General features: G+C 38.1%; 1 pseudogene; it reads right to left on the reverse strand.

The window, feature by feature from the left end:
- Window positions 1-579: 579 nt before the first annotated feature.
- Window positions 580-4,806, reverse strand: LOC110741695 (annotated as a pseudogene).
- Between the last annotated feature and the right edge of the window lie 3,422 nt (window positions 4,807-8,228).

The raw sequence follows: 8,228 nt of genomic DNA on the forward strand, positions 1-8,228 counted from the left end.
GTATTGGTTTTATTAAACCAATTATAGCTTTTAAGTAACCATTTTTCTACATTGAGTTGAATTTTACCTCAGCAGCCAATAAGTTAACATTAATATAATCTTTTCACTTGTAGGGTAAGTGAGATTTATGGCATCATAGTCTTAGTATTGCTTAAAGATCCTGAAAAAGTTTATTTAATTCAATATTTTACAGGTTGGAATAGTTTTTTCTAAAATATATCATTGATATTAATAATTACTCTGACAGTTTTCCCTCTTATCAACCAGAGAGGAACCACTGACTCTTGAGGTAGCTCATGATTAAATTGTTTTTTTGTTTTTTTGTTTTTTTTTTTTTCTTTTTTTTTTTTTTGAGACGGAGTCTCGCTGTGTCGCCCACGCCGGAGTGCAGTGGCCGGATCTCAGCTCATTGCAAGCTCCGCCTCCCGGGTTCACGCCATTCTCCTGCCTCAGCCTCCCGAGTAGCTGGGACTACAGGCGCCCACCACCTCGCCCGGCTAGCTTTTTTTTTGTATTTTTTAGTAGAGACGGTTTCACCGTGTTAGCCAGGATGGTCTCGAACTCCTGACCTCGTGATCCGCCCGTCTCGGCCTCCCAAAGTGCTGGGATTACAGGCTTGAGCCACCGCGCCCGGCCGATTAAATTGTTTTAAAATAAGCTCTAGCTTGGAGATGATATCGAGTAGTTTAAGGCTTCAACAAAGTATATTCCTCAGTCTGAAATTAGACAGTTGGTACATCCCTCAGCTGCTAGATTTCGAAAAGTATTCTAAGTCAATTATTTGAATTTGTTTTTGTTTTCATCAAATCTACTTGGTGATTGTTTTATTTTCTTTAATTTCTTTAGAAGAAAGTCTTATTAAAACTACAAAAGTTGTTTCTTATTAAAACTGCAACAATTTTACACTCATTGCTTACATCTAAATATATTATAGGCAACGTGATAGATAATATCCAATAACCACTCAATTGTATATATTTAAAAAACACTCTGTGAGTAAGAAGCTTGCATTTTTTATTGCACAACAAAAATTTATAATCATTAATGCCAACCAGACCTAGATTTACATTTATGAACTTTGGTTATGTTCTTAAACCCTCAATGTAAGGTTATTTTATTGATAAAAGAGAGATAATACTCTCTCTCCTAAAGTGTTGTTGTAAGGACTAAATAAGGCACCTTGGTGGAAGACAGCTAATTTGTCCCCAGGATCAGCTTTCTTAGAGTGGCATGCTTTTGGCTGACACAGAAATTGAACCTATAGATGATTCTCCTGGCCGCCCTGGGACCCAGCTGCAGGCATGTGCTGATTTCTAGTCAATGGAGAACTATTTCTAGATTGTTTCAGAAGAAAGAAATAAATGTCTGTCTAATTTGAGTGAATCTTTTAGGAGTTTCTTTGTTCTTGTTTAGCCTGTATCTTAACTGATAAAACGAACATGTCTTAGCTTAACATAAATCTTCAAAGACAGTCACATTTCAAAAAATATCCAGTCTTTCTTGGAATGACTTTTTATAATTTCCTAAATTTAGGATTGGTATATTTAACTGTAGACAAAAGAGATGCTTCTTTGCCACAGAACACCCAGAGGAGATTCTTCAAAAAGGTATACGTTATTCTACAGCAATTGCTTTATTTTTCTAATCTGCAAGTTTGTAATTTATTTAAAGAAAAACCTTCATTTTATATTAAACTGAGATTTCTGATCCACTATTCTAAGTTTAAAAACTACATTTTGTTCTGCATCACATCACAATAAAGCAATTACTTATGCATTTCAATCAATATTAAGAAAACAAATCAAAGGCACATATTAGACTTAACAGATGCAGGCAGAATGCAAGGGCAGAACAAATACACTGTATAAACATCTTCAGACTCAAATATACATTGATTTCATGTGAAAGTTTCACACAGTGGCAACAACAAACAGAATGAACATGTAAAAAAGAAAATAGGATACCATCTTATAACAGTACCGTGAAGAAGCCTTGGATCAGAGTTTGCCAAATGTACTATCTTGAGATGTTTTAAGACAAACAGCTTTTCACATTTATGCAGTGCTGTTCAGAAATAAACACATTTTCGCTATTGTTTTTGTTTGAAGAGAGGCTGGTGAAATGACTGAAGCTTGATTTGTAGTTGTTCTGTAATCTTCTTGTCCAGAGCCTTGTGGTGGGGAAGGGAGTGGGGTTTCAGGAGTTCAAATGTGGTCTGTATGAACCAGTGTGTGCATGGGACCTAAAAGTACAGTTTGTCCAATCAATGGATCTTGAGATAAATGTGGATGTATTGGATGATGGAGGTGACTACTACCATTGGAAGCCCCATCTAACATTTCCTGAAGTAGGTGGACAATTGAAGTCATCCCCAAAATAAATAAACTGTATTTGCTCAGTCATTTGCCAAATGATGCACGGCAGTGCGGGCAGCAGCAGAAACAACTCTCCAAATCTTCCCCAGGGAGCCATGCTGCGTGCGGATCATTGATGTAGTTCTCCAAACCCATCCACTCTTGGAATTGCATGCTTTTAATGTTTATTGGATCTGGTGTAGCCCATTTAAGTGTAGCCCTTTCGTATCTGGGCCAAAAAATAAATTGCCTTTTGGATTTCTTGAAATGGTTGAACCAGCTCATCTAGAACCCGATTGATTACACTGCTAATCTCAACTTCACAGCTGTTGCAGTGAATAATATAGTTGTTTCCCAAAAGCAAAGTATCTTTAAACATCATGGATCTCTTTATAGCTCCAGGCAGTTAAGTGTTCCCCTGCATGAGATCTCAACAGTGCCACCTTATCATCCAGTGGTAACTGACAGAAGACAGTAATATATTTAGCCCATTCCACCAAGACTAAGAGCTGCTGTTTCAGAAATTCACAGACATCATCAACACTTTCAATTTTTTTTTTTCATTTTATTTTTTTTAACATGTATGTCAGTACATGCCTCAAGGCTTGAGACTGAGATCTGGCAAGACAGAACTTCAGCTTGTGTCAGTGTGTTAATGGAGGGGATATCGCTGCCATCACATGTGCTTCTTCTGGTGCTTGTTCTATTGCATTCATTATGCACAGCTTCTTTTTCATTTCTGCTCTAAAACACTTTTTTAATCGACAGTATATACATTGATTCCTTTTGGCCTTGTCAACAAAACATTGCCGACAGAACCTGCAAGAATAAACGTGACTCTTGTATATGCTGCATCTGAAGAAGCCCTTGCACCCACCACAGCTCGATGCCCCACAGTGTTTTCCTGTTGCCTCGATCCTCATATAGCACATAGACAGATGAGACTCTAGTCTGGGCATTCATATTTGTCCTCTCTGGGGCAGAAGTACCTGCACGGAGCCACTTCCGGAGCTCTGGAGCTGCAGTCACCGTCCTGCAGCCGCCTCATCTCCCTGCAGCAGGTCCCTTCCATCCACCTCAACCGCGATATCTGACACCACACTTTGACAATTATTTTTCAATTGATTTACAGATTTAATAAAATTCCAGTAGAAGTCCAAGTGAGTTATCCTGTACATATTGACAAACTGGTTCAAATGTTTACATGAAAAGACAGGAGCCCCAGAATAATTCACAACAAACTGAAAAAAAAAAAAAAAAAGCATGGAACTGACACTACCTGATTTCTAGAATTACTGTAAATCTATTGTAATCGAGATACGATGGTTTTGATGCAAGGAATAGACACATAGATTAATAGTAGCAAGCCCTTAACTAGAATCACACAAATGCAGTGAACTGATCTTTGGCAAAGAAGCAAGGGCAATCCAGTAGAGAAATGAATGTCATTTTACCAAATGGTCAGGAAAAATTAGACATCACCTGCCAAAAAGTAAACCTAGGGATAGATGAAAGATCTCACACCTTTCACAAGCAATAGTCCAAAGTACATCATAGAACTAACTGTGAAACACAGCACTATAAAACTCCCAGAAGAAAACGTAGGCAAAAACGTGTGATTTTTGTTTAGCTGACGTGATGTTAAATACAAAACTGAAGTCACAGTCTATGAAAGAAAAAGAGATGATGTGAAGGGTTGTTGAAGTTGAAATATTTTGCTATGTGATAGTCACTGTAATGACAATTAAGAGGCTAGTCACACCCTGGTAGAAAAAAAAATTGCAAAACATATAAAGAATTTGTATAAAAATATACAAAATGCTTTTATAACTCAATAATAAAAATAAATAATGCAATTGAAAAATAGACAAAATGTCTAATCAGACACTTCACAAATTAATATATACAGATGGCAAATAGGTATATGAAACTGTTCCACATCACGTGCCATGATAGAATTGCATATTAAAACTGCAACAATAAGATAGCACTACATATCTATTATGATGGATGTAACCCAAAAATATGATAATACCAAATTCTGGTAATAAATCAAAGCAATAGGAAATCTCTTTCATTACTGATAAGAATGCAAATGGTACAGTCATCTTGGAAGACAGTTTGGCAATTTCTTACAAAGCTACATATAGTCTTATCATAAGATCCTGTAATTGTGCACATAGATATTAGCCAAATTAACTTCAAAACTTATGTTCAAACAAAAACCTGTACGTAAATGCTTATAGAAGCTTTATTCATAATCCCAAAAAACTACAAGTAACTAAAAGCTACAATAGATGAATAAATAATCAGATTCCAATATATCCATTCAATGCAATATCATTCAGTGGTCAAAATAAGTAATCTACATTTCCTTTACATTTTTATGGCTTGATAAATATAAAGGAAATGAAAATGTACATTGCTATGTGTGTTAGTCCGTTTTCACCTTGCTGATAAAGACATAACCAAGACTGGGTAATCTATAAAGAAAAAAACGTTTAATGGACTCCACAGTTCCACGTGGCTGAGGAAGGCACACAATCATGGCAGAAGGCAAAAGGCACATCTTAGGTGGCAGCAAGATAAGAGAGAATGAGAGATCCAAGCAAAAGGGGAAACACCTTAGAAAACATCAGATCTCATGAGACTTAACACTACCATGAGAACAGTATGCAGGAAAACACCCCCATGATGCAATTATCTCCCACTCAGTCCCTCCCACAACACGTGGGAGTTATGGGAGCTACCATTTAAGATGAGATTTGGGTAGGGACAAATCTCTAAAAAAATATTTCGGTAGCCAAACCATATCATTCTGCCCCACCATTCCCAAATCTCATGTCCTCACATTTTGAAATCAATCGTGCCTCCCTAACTGTCCCCTAAAATCTTAATTCATTTCACCATAAACTCAAAAGTCCACACTCCAAAGTCTCACCTGAGACAAGGCAATTCCCTTCCACCTATGACCCTGTGAAATCAAAAGCAAGTTAGTCACTTCCAAGATACAATGAGGTACAGGCATTGAGTGGATAAATACACCCATTCCAAATAGGAGAAATTGGCCAAAATGAAGGGGCTAAAAGCCCCATGCAAGTCTGAAATCCAGTGGAGCAGTAAAATGTTAATGCTCCAAAATGATCTCCTTTGACTTCATGTCTCACATCCAGGCAAGATGTGGGTTCCCATGGTCTTGGGCAGCTGTGCTCTGTGGCTTTGCAGGCTCCCCTCCTGGCTCCTTTCAGGCTTGCATTGTCTGTGGCTTTTCCAGGCACACAGTGCAAGTTATAGGTGGATTTACCATTCTTGGGTCTGGAGGATGGTGGCCCTCTTCTCACAGCTCCACTAGGCAGTGCCCCAGCAGGGACTCTGTGTGGGGGCTTCAGCCTTACATTTCTCTTCAGCACTGCCCTAGCAGAAGTTCTCCAAGATGGTCCTGCCCTTGCAGCAAAATTTTGCCCGGACATCCAGGATTTTCCATACATCTGGAATATAGGTGGAAGTTTCCAAAATTCAATTCTTGACTGCTGTGCACCCACAGGCTCCACACCACATAGAGACTGCTAAGACTTGAGGATTGCACCCTCTGAAGGCGTGGTCCAAGCTGTACCTTACCCTCTTTTAGCCATGGCTGTAGCAGCTGGAATGCAGGGCACCAAGCAGCCACTGCACAGAGCAAGGGGGCCCTGGGCCCAGCCCATGAAGCCTTTTTTTTTTCTTTTTTTTTTTTTCTTCTAGGCCTCTGGGTCTGCCATGGGAGAAGCTGCCAGAAAAGTCTCTGACATATCCTGCAAACATTTTTCTCATTGTCTTGGTGATTAACATTTGGCTCCTTGTTGCTTATGAAAATTTCTGCAGCCAGCTTGAATTCGCCTTAGAAAATGGATTTTTCTTTTCTATTATATTGTCAGGCTGAAAATTCTGAACTTTTACCCTCCATTTCCCTTTTAAAAGTGAATGTTTTTAGCAACACTCAACTCACCTCTTCAACGCTTTCCTGGTTAGAAATTTCTTCCACCATATGCCCTAAATCATCTCCTTCAAGTTCAAAGTTTCACAAATCTCTAAGGCAGGGGCAAAATGCTGCCATTCCCTTTGCTAAAACATAGCAAGAGTCAACTTTACTTCAGTCTGCAACGAGTTCCTCATCTCCACCTGAGATTGCCTCAGCCTGGATTTCATTGTGCATATCATTATCGGCATTTCGGTCAAAGCAATTTCACAAGTCTCTAGGAAGTTCCAAACTTTCCCACATTATCCCGTCTTCTTCAGATCCCTCCAAACTGTTCCAGCCTCTGCCTGTTACCCAGTTCCAAAGTCACTTTCACATTTTTGGGTATCTTTACAGTAGCACCCCACTCCTGACACCAATTTACTGTATTAGTCCGTTTTCACACTGATGATAAAGATATACCTGAGACTGGGTAATTTATAAAAGAGGTTTAATGGACATACAGTTCCACGTGGCTGGGGAGGCCTCACAATCATGGTGGAAGGTGAAAGTCACATCTTACCTGGCAGCAGACAAGAGAGAATGAGAGAGCCAAGCAAAAGGGGAAATCTCATAAAAACGTCAGATCTCATGAGACTTATTTACTACCACTAGAAGAGCATGGGAGAAACCCTCCCCATGATTTAATTGTCTCCCACCAGGTCTCTCCCACAACATGTGGGAATTATGGGAGCTACAATTCAAGATGAGATTTGGATGGGGACACAGTCAAACCATATCACTAAGGGACAGAAGCTAGTCTGAAAATCTTGCATACTTTTTGATTTCAATTACATGATATTGTGGAAAAAGCAAATCTATATACACTTAAAAGATTGGTAGTTATCAGGGATTATGAGAATGAGAGTAGGAATGATTAAGAGGTATAAGGATTTTTAAGGCAGTAAAAATCGTGTATATGGTCCTATAATTGTGGATACCTGGCACTGTGTATTTGATAATACACCTAAAACTTTACTAAACAGAAAATAAACAATAATGTGTGCAAATTTTAAAAAATCATTTAAGAGACCCAGAGATCCCAAGAAAGAATGCAGACTGTAATAATAGAATCTAACTGTATTGCAAATGTATGAAAAAACCTTAGTGACGGGAGTGGGAGAACAAGCTGCTGACCTAAGTAACTTGAAAATGAGTGAGGCCTATAAGACCAAATACAAAAGGAACTTCACATAAACACTGTACTATAGTTGATAATAGTGTGTCCTATGAGAGTGTGGGTAAACAATTCGGATATATATATATATATCAGTATGAAATACTTAAAATATGTATGGAATTGAAAACAGTAAATGGATGTGACAGATGATGGGAAGCTTGTTTCTTACCAATGGTGTGGGAATTTACAGCTTAGTACGACGAGAAATTTAAAAAGATCCATGTGGCAATAAATTAAAGTTGAAGACATAAAAAAATCATGTTAATATAGAGACATATGTCTACATGTAGAAATGTTTATAGACATGAGTATATACATGTGTTAGCTTATACACATCTATTTTCTTGCTCTGATAGCTGAGAATGAATAAAAGAAATAAGTAGAAGTGACTCTTAGTTCTTGATTTTGATTACCATTCTTCACTAAAAGGAACCAGTGCTGCTTGGCAAAATTGCTGATTCTGGACCCAGGGCAGTATTTGTACAAGATGAGCCTGGACTGCATGGAAAGCCAAAGAAAATGTGCATAATCAGATGTGTAATGAGTGAGGAGAATAAAACATCAAATCTTTAAAAATTTTCAGAGCTTGATTAACCACTGAAAGCAAATATGATTGCTTTCAGCCCTGTACCCTTCCCAATGATTAACACACACACACAATCAAATACAAAAGCAAAAGCAAGTGTTTCCTTAGTATAAA

Source organism: Papio anubis, chromosome 15 (assembly GCF_008728515.1).
Source record: "Papio anubis isolate 15944 chromosome 15, Panubis1.0, whole genome shotgun sequence".
NCBI classification, from domain to species: Eukaryota; Metazoa; Chordata; class Mammalia; order Primates; family Cercopithecidae; genus Papio; species Papio anubis.